An 8,556-nucleotide genomic window follows, 5' to 3' on the forward strand; every position below is an offset into this window, starting at 1 on the left:
AAATGCTAATCCTCCTAGAGCTGAAGGAGAAGAGAGATAGAGATGAGATAAGAGGAAATGGGCCATGAGAGAAATAGAGAAGAACTCAGGTGGAAGAGATGATGGAGTAGCTTATGCTGGGCTCTTTTTGTGTAGCCATGGACAGAGCCATGTTTCCTTGTGATACAGGGACTGCATTCTAGGGGGAGGCAATGCCTCAGGACCAAGAGGGTTCAGTGTGGGTACCCCTCGGCCCCAGGGGGTGAAGAATATGGGGGGGGAAAGATGTCCCAAAGTTGAGACTGTGGGACAAAGCATCCTTAAAAGTTGACCCTAGAAGCAGCTCTGGTCCATGTTCAGTGGTGAGAGCACTGGACATGAAAGGAAGAGGTCACTATGGGCACAAGAAGGACTCCTTCCCCTCTTGATGAACTGAGGATTGAGTATTCTGAAGGGTGGTGCCAGACTGAGAGTCGATGATTTGGGGGATGTATTGTACTGGGGATTTGGTGGGGAGGGGGAGGAGGAGGAGATGTATTTGTGAAGTTTTCATTTTTCTTGTGTGTTTATTTTTTTTTTTCCTTGTAGTTTAGTTAATAATTTTTTTTTTCTAAGTGGGAGCCTGCTTTGCTTATTCCTGGTCACATCTCACAGCAGAAACCAGGGAGAAGGTATTCTCATGGGGGCACTGGCATTGTGCCAGTGTCAAACCCTGACACTAGCACATAGTCAGATTCTGCACTGCTTGACCTCTATGCCTACAGGATGAGAAATGTCATGTCTGCTCATACTGAGTATGAGCAGAAAGGACTTCTGGAGCAGAGATGGTCTTCTGTTTTTGAGTCACAAGCTCCAGTATTTCCATAAATAACATATATGCAGCTATGCTGTATTACATAAAATCGTTCGATCATTTCCTTTTAAAGGAAGGATTGTTCTTTAAATAATTACTTTCTTTGATGGTAGATTATATTCATTTCAGCTAATAATTTTTATTGTACTTCTTTCAACTCTAGCTGTAAAATGCACATAGCATAAATCCTTGACCCAGGTATTAAAAGTTCAGTTACCAATAATTTAGTGACAAAGTTCTCCCCAGCTTAATTCTGTTATGCTCACAGACTTACTTGCATAAGAGATTAATATCCTACCAGCTTTTATTTGTTCATTCATTTATTTTGTATTTCCACTCTGAGGAGCATTTGGCAGTTTCCCAGCTAAACAATGAATTTTAGCAGCTCAAGTCAGCCGGGACACTTCTTTCATTAGAGTGCTGATGAACTGATTCTTCTACATTGTGAAAATGGTTCTTGATGCTTCTATTGTCTTTGTGAAATTGACTTCCCGAAGTCTGTAATCAATTGGTTAGGTTCCCCTTTAAACATTTACTAACCTATATTCTCCCAGTCCCATACACACTAATACCAAATATACCTTTTACTTCATCAACAGAAAAATCCCCCTTCCCAGCCCCAAATAAACAAGTTGTCCCTAGAGTTTATATGACATAAGCTGAGCTCATTTGATATTTAGATCTATTTCAATGTATTTCACTGGTACTGCAGTGCTTGGATCACTTCTGTTAAGGTAGAAGCAGTTTGTGTAAGTTCCCACATCAATTTCAACCCATTTCAGTCAGAGGGACGTGAGGGTATTGGCAGCATCTCTGACAATTCTTTGTACCTCATCACAGCCCAGGCAGCAGCTGAGATCTGGTTTAATTTTAGGATTACTAACCTGAACTGAAATGATGACTAAGAGAGAGAAAACTTTATAGGAAGATTACAAAATTCTATTAGTCAAGATCAAACCTGAAGTGTTTCATCCTGGAACTTCTGAGGATTAAGTATGACATATTCCAAGACTTCTTGAATTTTTCCTAATAACTGATTGCTAATCACAGGTGTCTGAAAGGAAAAACTAAAGATGCCTGTCTGGAGTACCACAGTGTGTTGCTTCATCCCAGCCACTGTTTGCACGTACACATTAAAGGCATTCTCACCTACCTTTGTTTCAAGACTCATGCTCAAGTAACTCCCTATTGTGTCCATATCACCATTTAATGTGTTGATCTGATTTAGAGATATGACAGATTTATGTGCTTCTTCTCTAAGGCAGAAACACCACTGAATCAGTGAAGAGTTCTGATCTGTAACATCAAGCAGGCTGCGTGATTTCATTCACTAGCACTGAAAAATGTAAATGCCTGCAGTTTCAACACTTTTGTAAGTATTTTGCTGAATCAGGAGTTATCACTCATCATTCAAATAATCTCTGGTCCCTGGAATCACTATATGTTAAAGGATGTGTTTTGCTACTCTAATTATGGGCTTCAAACTCTTCAAAAAAAGGCTTGCCAAAAGCAGAACATCTACCATTCCACTTCAATCTCCACATTATACCTTTCTGAAGAGAACTGGCATAGCTTTTGCTTCTTCTATGCTCTTTTTCATAGCTATTAGCTGAATTCTAAATGGAATTCTCAAAATTTGGATTGCCTTCCTGCAGCTGAGATGTATTTAAAAATTAATTAAGCTGGCAGTTTCTATTTGCCAGGTGAAATACATTTAAGCACATTTTCATTCAATTTCAAAAGATGGAGTTCCTTTCTGACAGCTTGTTACCTAATGCATTCAACCAGAGCAGTGTCTTTCCAGCAAATAAAACATATTTTATCTTTCTAAGGATATGCATTGATCTAACTTCCAGTGTTCCTGTTTGAAATCTTGCCTGTCTTTGACTTAGGGACTGCTGCTCACAATCTGTATTTGATGCAGAATTTTAACCTGGTGGGAGTGTGTGAGAACTTTGAATTTCAGTGGAACTAAGATTTTATTTACAAGTTTCATACTCTTATCTATTAGATTATTTTTTATCCTTTTCTGGTTTCTTTCTCTGACTTACAGATATCTTGTGTCATATGTGGTGTCTACAGTGAGATCTACATTTTCATTTGCAATTGTATGCTGGCAATTGTTTGACATGGTGACGTGTGATGTCTTCGCAGAAAAAACAGCTCTGCTTTGTTTTCCTGGGCAACAAGTAGGACATTTACTCTTAGATATAAAAACCTTGATGGCCGAGCTGGCAGGCTTTGCTTCATTACTGTTGTACACTTTAAACTGCTGAATACTCCCCAACATTTAAAGCATAATGCAGAAAAGCATTTTCATAGATAGGGACTTGGGAATTACACAAGACTTTGCTTAGAAAAAGAAACAGCAATGACAGAGCTTTAGGACAATGGTCTTTAGAGTGGTGTGTGCACCCCAGGGTATGCACAAGAAAGTCTGTTGGAGTGTGGGAAGAGAATATTTCTTGTACCATTAACAAATAAAATAGTACTTTAAACTCGCTTTATTTTATTTTTATCCTATCTTTTATTTTATATTTTATGTCCATTTTATGCAGCTATGGGCTGCAGCTTGATATTTTTGAAAAACACAAACCCTACTACACTTAGTATCCAGTGAACAGATAAAGAGGTTGTGACCAAATACCCGCGCCCAGCACATTTAGATCAATTTTAGTCCAATTTAGTCCAATTAAGGATCCTATTGTGAAAAAAGAAGATATAGCTTGTAGATATCCAAAACTTCTGGTCTCTTACACAAATTATGGTTTACCATCTAAAATCCCAAGTGTAGAGACAAGTGTGCATCCTGGACCTTTAAAATCAGGCCATTACCTGATTACCATTACAAATCCAGAGAAAGATGTTAAATTATCACAACTGATCTGCCAGGAAGAAAATACCTGTCTAGTTTGGTTTATTCTAAATTTTTGGGAAAACTCCATCCTAGAGCAGAAATGCTGATTACAATGACTCAGAGATGTGGATCTGGTGGAGCCAGTCCAGAGAAATCCAGAGTTGAACAGAGGGCTAGAATGTTTCTCCTGTGAAGACAGTCTGAGACAGCTGGGGTTGTTCAGCCTAGAGAAGAGAAGGCTCTGGTGTGACCTTGTAGCACCTTCCAGTACTGAAAAGAGAGATGGGAAGGGGCACTTTAGAAATGCAAGGAGTGATAGGATAAAGGGGAGTGGCTTTAAGCTAACCAAGGGTAGATTTAAATTAGATATTAGGAAGAAATTAATTACCAAAAGTGTGGTGAGGCACTGGAACAAGTTTCTTGGAGAAGCTGTGAATGCCCATCTCACAGAAGTGCTGGAGGTTAAGCTGGATAAGACTCTCAGCAGCCTTGTCTACAGAAGGTGATCCTGCTTGTGAATAACTCTCCCTGTGGACTAATAAATCTTTATTTATTTACAGAAATTAAAATACTTTTGATCAAGAGAAAATTAGAGAGAGAAATTCTGGTTCTGTCCTTGTTTTACTATTCTTATCCATTTAAGAAATGAGGAATAAGTTAGTGTCACCTAGCAATGATAAACATGAATATAAAATATTGAAAAAAAGCCTCACTTTTTTTGTGAGGACTGAAGTCCTTACTTAAGCCAATGAAATTATATTCATTGCAAAATCATCTTGTTTTTAAAATGATCAGAGCTTAATCTATTGCTTCTGTCTGAATTTTGAATATTGTTGGGGGAGTCTATATATATCAGAGGGACGTACCTATGCATGCAGAACTATATGTTTTATGAGTATTACACATGTGCTTAAAATGCTTTGCAAAACCAGCATACTCAACCCTCTCTGGCTGAAATAAGCACCAGTTGAGAACAGAAGAAAATTATTTGTTATTTGATGAAGACTCTTATTCCAAGAATCCATTTATTGATTTTTGCTTACCTCAGTCTTTATTTTAATGTAGTTCTGTAGAAAAATTGTCTTGAGAAGCTGTCCGTATATACTTGGTAAACCTGTTGCCCTGTAGAACTTCCACTAAAATCAGTGGTAAAAAAACTTCCACTACAGTGGAAGCTGTAGAACTTCCACTAAAATCAGTGGTAGTTACCCTGAAGCACAAATTGCTTTAAGTTATGACCAACTATATTCCTGCTATGGTCATTCTGTGAGCATCACCCTATGAGGAATTGTAAGATCCACCTCAAGAATGAAGGAAAACAGTAATCTAATACAGCATAATTAAACTAATAAAGATTTGCTTTCAGTGAACCCGAACAGAAGGCAGATAAAAAATGGAAAAATAAGTTAGAAAAGTAGCATGTACATACCATAACCAGAACTGTTTTTGAGGTGGCCTTCATTGCAATGGTCTGCAAAACAGCAGGCAAACAGATTTGTATATAGGTCACAACAAATATAGAGTGAGCATTGGTCAAAACACCAAGAGAATGAAGTGACAAACATTATAGTAAAAACTGGTATTTGCCCAAAGTCAGGAATGTAGCCCTAACAGAGGTGATCCTGTGGATGAATAGTGATGCATTCAGGATTATAGGCATCACAGAGAAATAAACCATGATTTGAAACTGTTTGCAGTTGGTCTTGGATATATGCACTGGATTTCATTAGTCTTGGATTTATGCATTTTTAAAGGAATGTGCTTTAAAGGAATGACACATTTGCACTCAGTATGTTGCATCTGATACTATGTCCTTCACTTGCATCTCATTAAGAAAGGTAGAAAATGCTAATTAGTTGAAAAAGGCACAACTATTATTGTGGAAGAGAGTAATCAAGAAACAATTCAACAGCAATTTTTTCAGTCTACCTTCTTCCATTCAACTGACTTAAACATGGCACAATGTATTAATAGGTACAGCAGCCAAGACCTTCATCCTACACTCACTGACCATCTTCAACAGCAATGAGTGCTACAATGTTGCCTGTGTCCATGTGACTGAGGATATTGAATTTTAGCTGTCACAAACTCCATTCAATCTTACTGTGTTCTCAGGTTTGTTATAATTTGTAGCCATTACATTTTGATTTAGCTATCCTGATTTCCAGTGAAGGAAATTTCTAGTTAGGAAAGCAAGCTCACATGTCTTAAGAGTTAGATTTATTCCACTGTTTTTAATCCAGGGACATTTTTCTAAACTTTTTAATTTTAATACTGATATGAATTTCCATCTGCCCTCTCAATTAAAAATATGGACAGTGCTACTACTTATTGAAAAGGCTTGAAATAAATTTCTATACCTAACCACCAAAAAGATGGGTGCAAGTGAAACCAAATACTGTACAGAAATAAAAGTTTGCTCCAAACTACCTTCACTGACTAAGGTAGCTCAAGGAAAGAGAAAAGTTGTTTATAAAACTAGTTACTGATAATGAATTTGTTATTGGAAACAGTAACTAAATTACCTCCTCAGGTCAATATTTCACATTTATCAAAATGAAACCTCTCTGGAAAAAGAACTTTACAGGCTTTTTCCTAATGGGACAATGTCTGAAGAATCACAACAGAGAAATATCAGACAGATAAAATAGAGATATAGAAGTTTTTTCTAGGCTTTTCTTAGTGTACAAATAGAAGGCTTGCTATTAAAAATGTAAAAACTCATTTATAATCCTTTACACAATATATAATTCAACTATTCAAACTTTACCAAATACTAAATAAGGGCCAAGAGCAAAATATCCTTTCTTTTTGAACCTCATGTTTTAATGACCTTAATTACATTAGGGTAAAAAATGTATAGAAAGATATATGAACAGATTATGTCTTGTTTTTGAGTATTAATCATTAACTGTGGGGTACTGCAAAATCTCTCAAAAGTTCTCCAGTAGGTATATCGTGCATAATTGCCCAGTGGGGGCTTATGCCTTCCTGTTGAACTCCAGTTTGTGGTCACTCAACCATCTTTTGTCTCTAGGAGTGGAGCTTCTTCCCACTGCAGTAATTTCTATACAACCAACTTGATTTTTTGCATTCAAGTGCTGGGGAGAGACACAAATGGTGTTTGGATGCCAGGAGACTTAAAGAAAGGATTTCTGGTGATAGAAAGGAAGGATGGGCATCTATCACTTTTTGAACCTTATTTACTTACCAATCACTTAGTGAATGGCCAGGTAGAATCACAGAATCATCAAGGTTGGAAGAGACCTTTAAGATCTATCATGTCCAACCGTCTGCTCAGCACCACCACTGTTATCTCTAAATCACTAAACCGTATTGCCCAGCAGCAGATCCAGATGCCTCTTAAACAACTCCAGGGATGGTGACTCCACCCTTTCCCTGGGAAACTTACTCCAATGCCTGACCACCCTAACAGTGAAAAAATGTTTTCTAATATCTAATCTGGATCTCTCCTGTCTCAGCTTAATGACATTTCTTCAAGACCTCTCACTGCAGCAGTGTAGGAGAGACCAGCCCCAACCTGGCTACACCTTCCTTTCAGGGAATTCTAGAGAGCAGTGAGGTCCCCTCCTGCACGTCCTCTTCCTGAGACCAAACAAACCCAGCTCCCTCAGACATTCAGCAAATGATGGTGACAATCCTTGAATCTCCTTTTGTCCAATGTATTTATAGAAACCATTTTTATTTTTAAGTGTAACAGCCAAATCAAGTTGTAATTGGACCTTGTCCCTTCTAATCTTTTTCCTAGATGACCTCATGACATCCTTGTAGTTGTTCCAAGTCATCTGACCTTCCTTCTAGAGTCAAGAGATTCTCTTTTTTTCCTCATGTTCCTGCCTAAGCTCTCTGATTAATCAGGCTGCTCTTTTTCCCTGGTAACTTGTCTTCCTACACCTTGAGACAGACCGCTCCTGAATATTTCACAATTCCTTTTTAAAACACCTTAGCCTTCCTGAACTCCTTTTCTTTCCAGGACTGACTCCCATGGGACTCTGTCAATCAATCTCCTAAACAGGCAAAAGTCTGCCCACCAGAAATCCAAAGAGGAAGGTGCCCCTCTTTCCTACAGCCAGTATTGAAACCTCCAACATTTCTGGTGCTCTGAGAACTGAGCAGCACATCACCCATCTGTCCTCTGTTCACAAACAACAGGTCCAGCAGAGCACCTCCTTGGGTAAACTCATTTTCCAGTTGTATAAGCAGGTTCTCTTCCACACACTCCAGGAACCTCCTGGATGCTTCCTCTCTGCTGTGCTGTATTTCCAGCAGATATGTGGCAAGCTGACGTCCCCCATGTGTACAAGGGCTGGGGACTATTCTGGCAGCTGCTTGCAGAACTCCCCAAGTGCCCATTCTGCCCAGCTGGCTGGTCTGTAACAGAGTCCCTGCACACCTGCGCCCTGCTGACCTTCCCCAGTCTTCACCCTGAGGCTCTCAGCTGTCATCTTCATCATCACCAAATTCAATACAACCAAAGCACTCCCTAACACACAGTGCTATCCCACCACTTCCCTCGCTTCACCTGTCTCTTCTAAAGAGTTTATAGCCATCCACTGCAGCACTCCAGTCATGAGAGTCATCCCACTACGTTTCCATGGTAGAAATCACCACAGAGGAGGATGCAGCCACACTTTAAAACATGAATCTCTAAATGAACATACAAGACTTGCATAAGTAAGAGAATTGGTAATTATTTTTTCTTGCAGTCCTCTGTTGTGTGTTTAGAGCCAGATTAACCTGAATGGTATTGGAGGCACAAAGAGTCATAAATGACATCTTCTGCAGCTCTTGTCTCTGTCACTGTCCTGCAATAATTACGAATAAATACAAGCAAATTTATCCCCAT

Source organism: Molothrus aeneus, chromosome Z (assembly GCF_037042795.1).
Source record: "Molothrus aeneus isolate 106 chromosome Z, BPBGC_Maene_1.0, whole genome shotgun sequence".
Classification (NCBI taxonomy): domain Eukaryota; kingdom Metazoa; phylum Chordata; class Aves; order Passeriformes; family Icteridae; genus Molothrus; species Molothrus aeneus.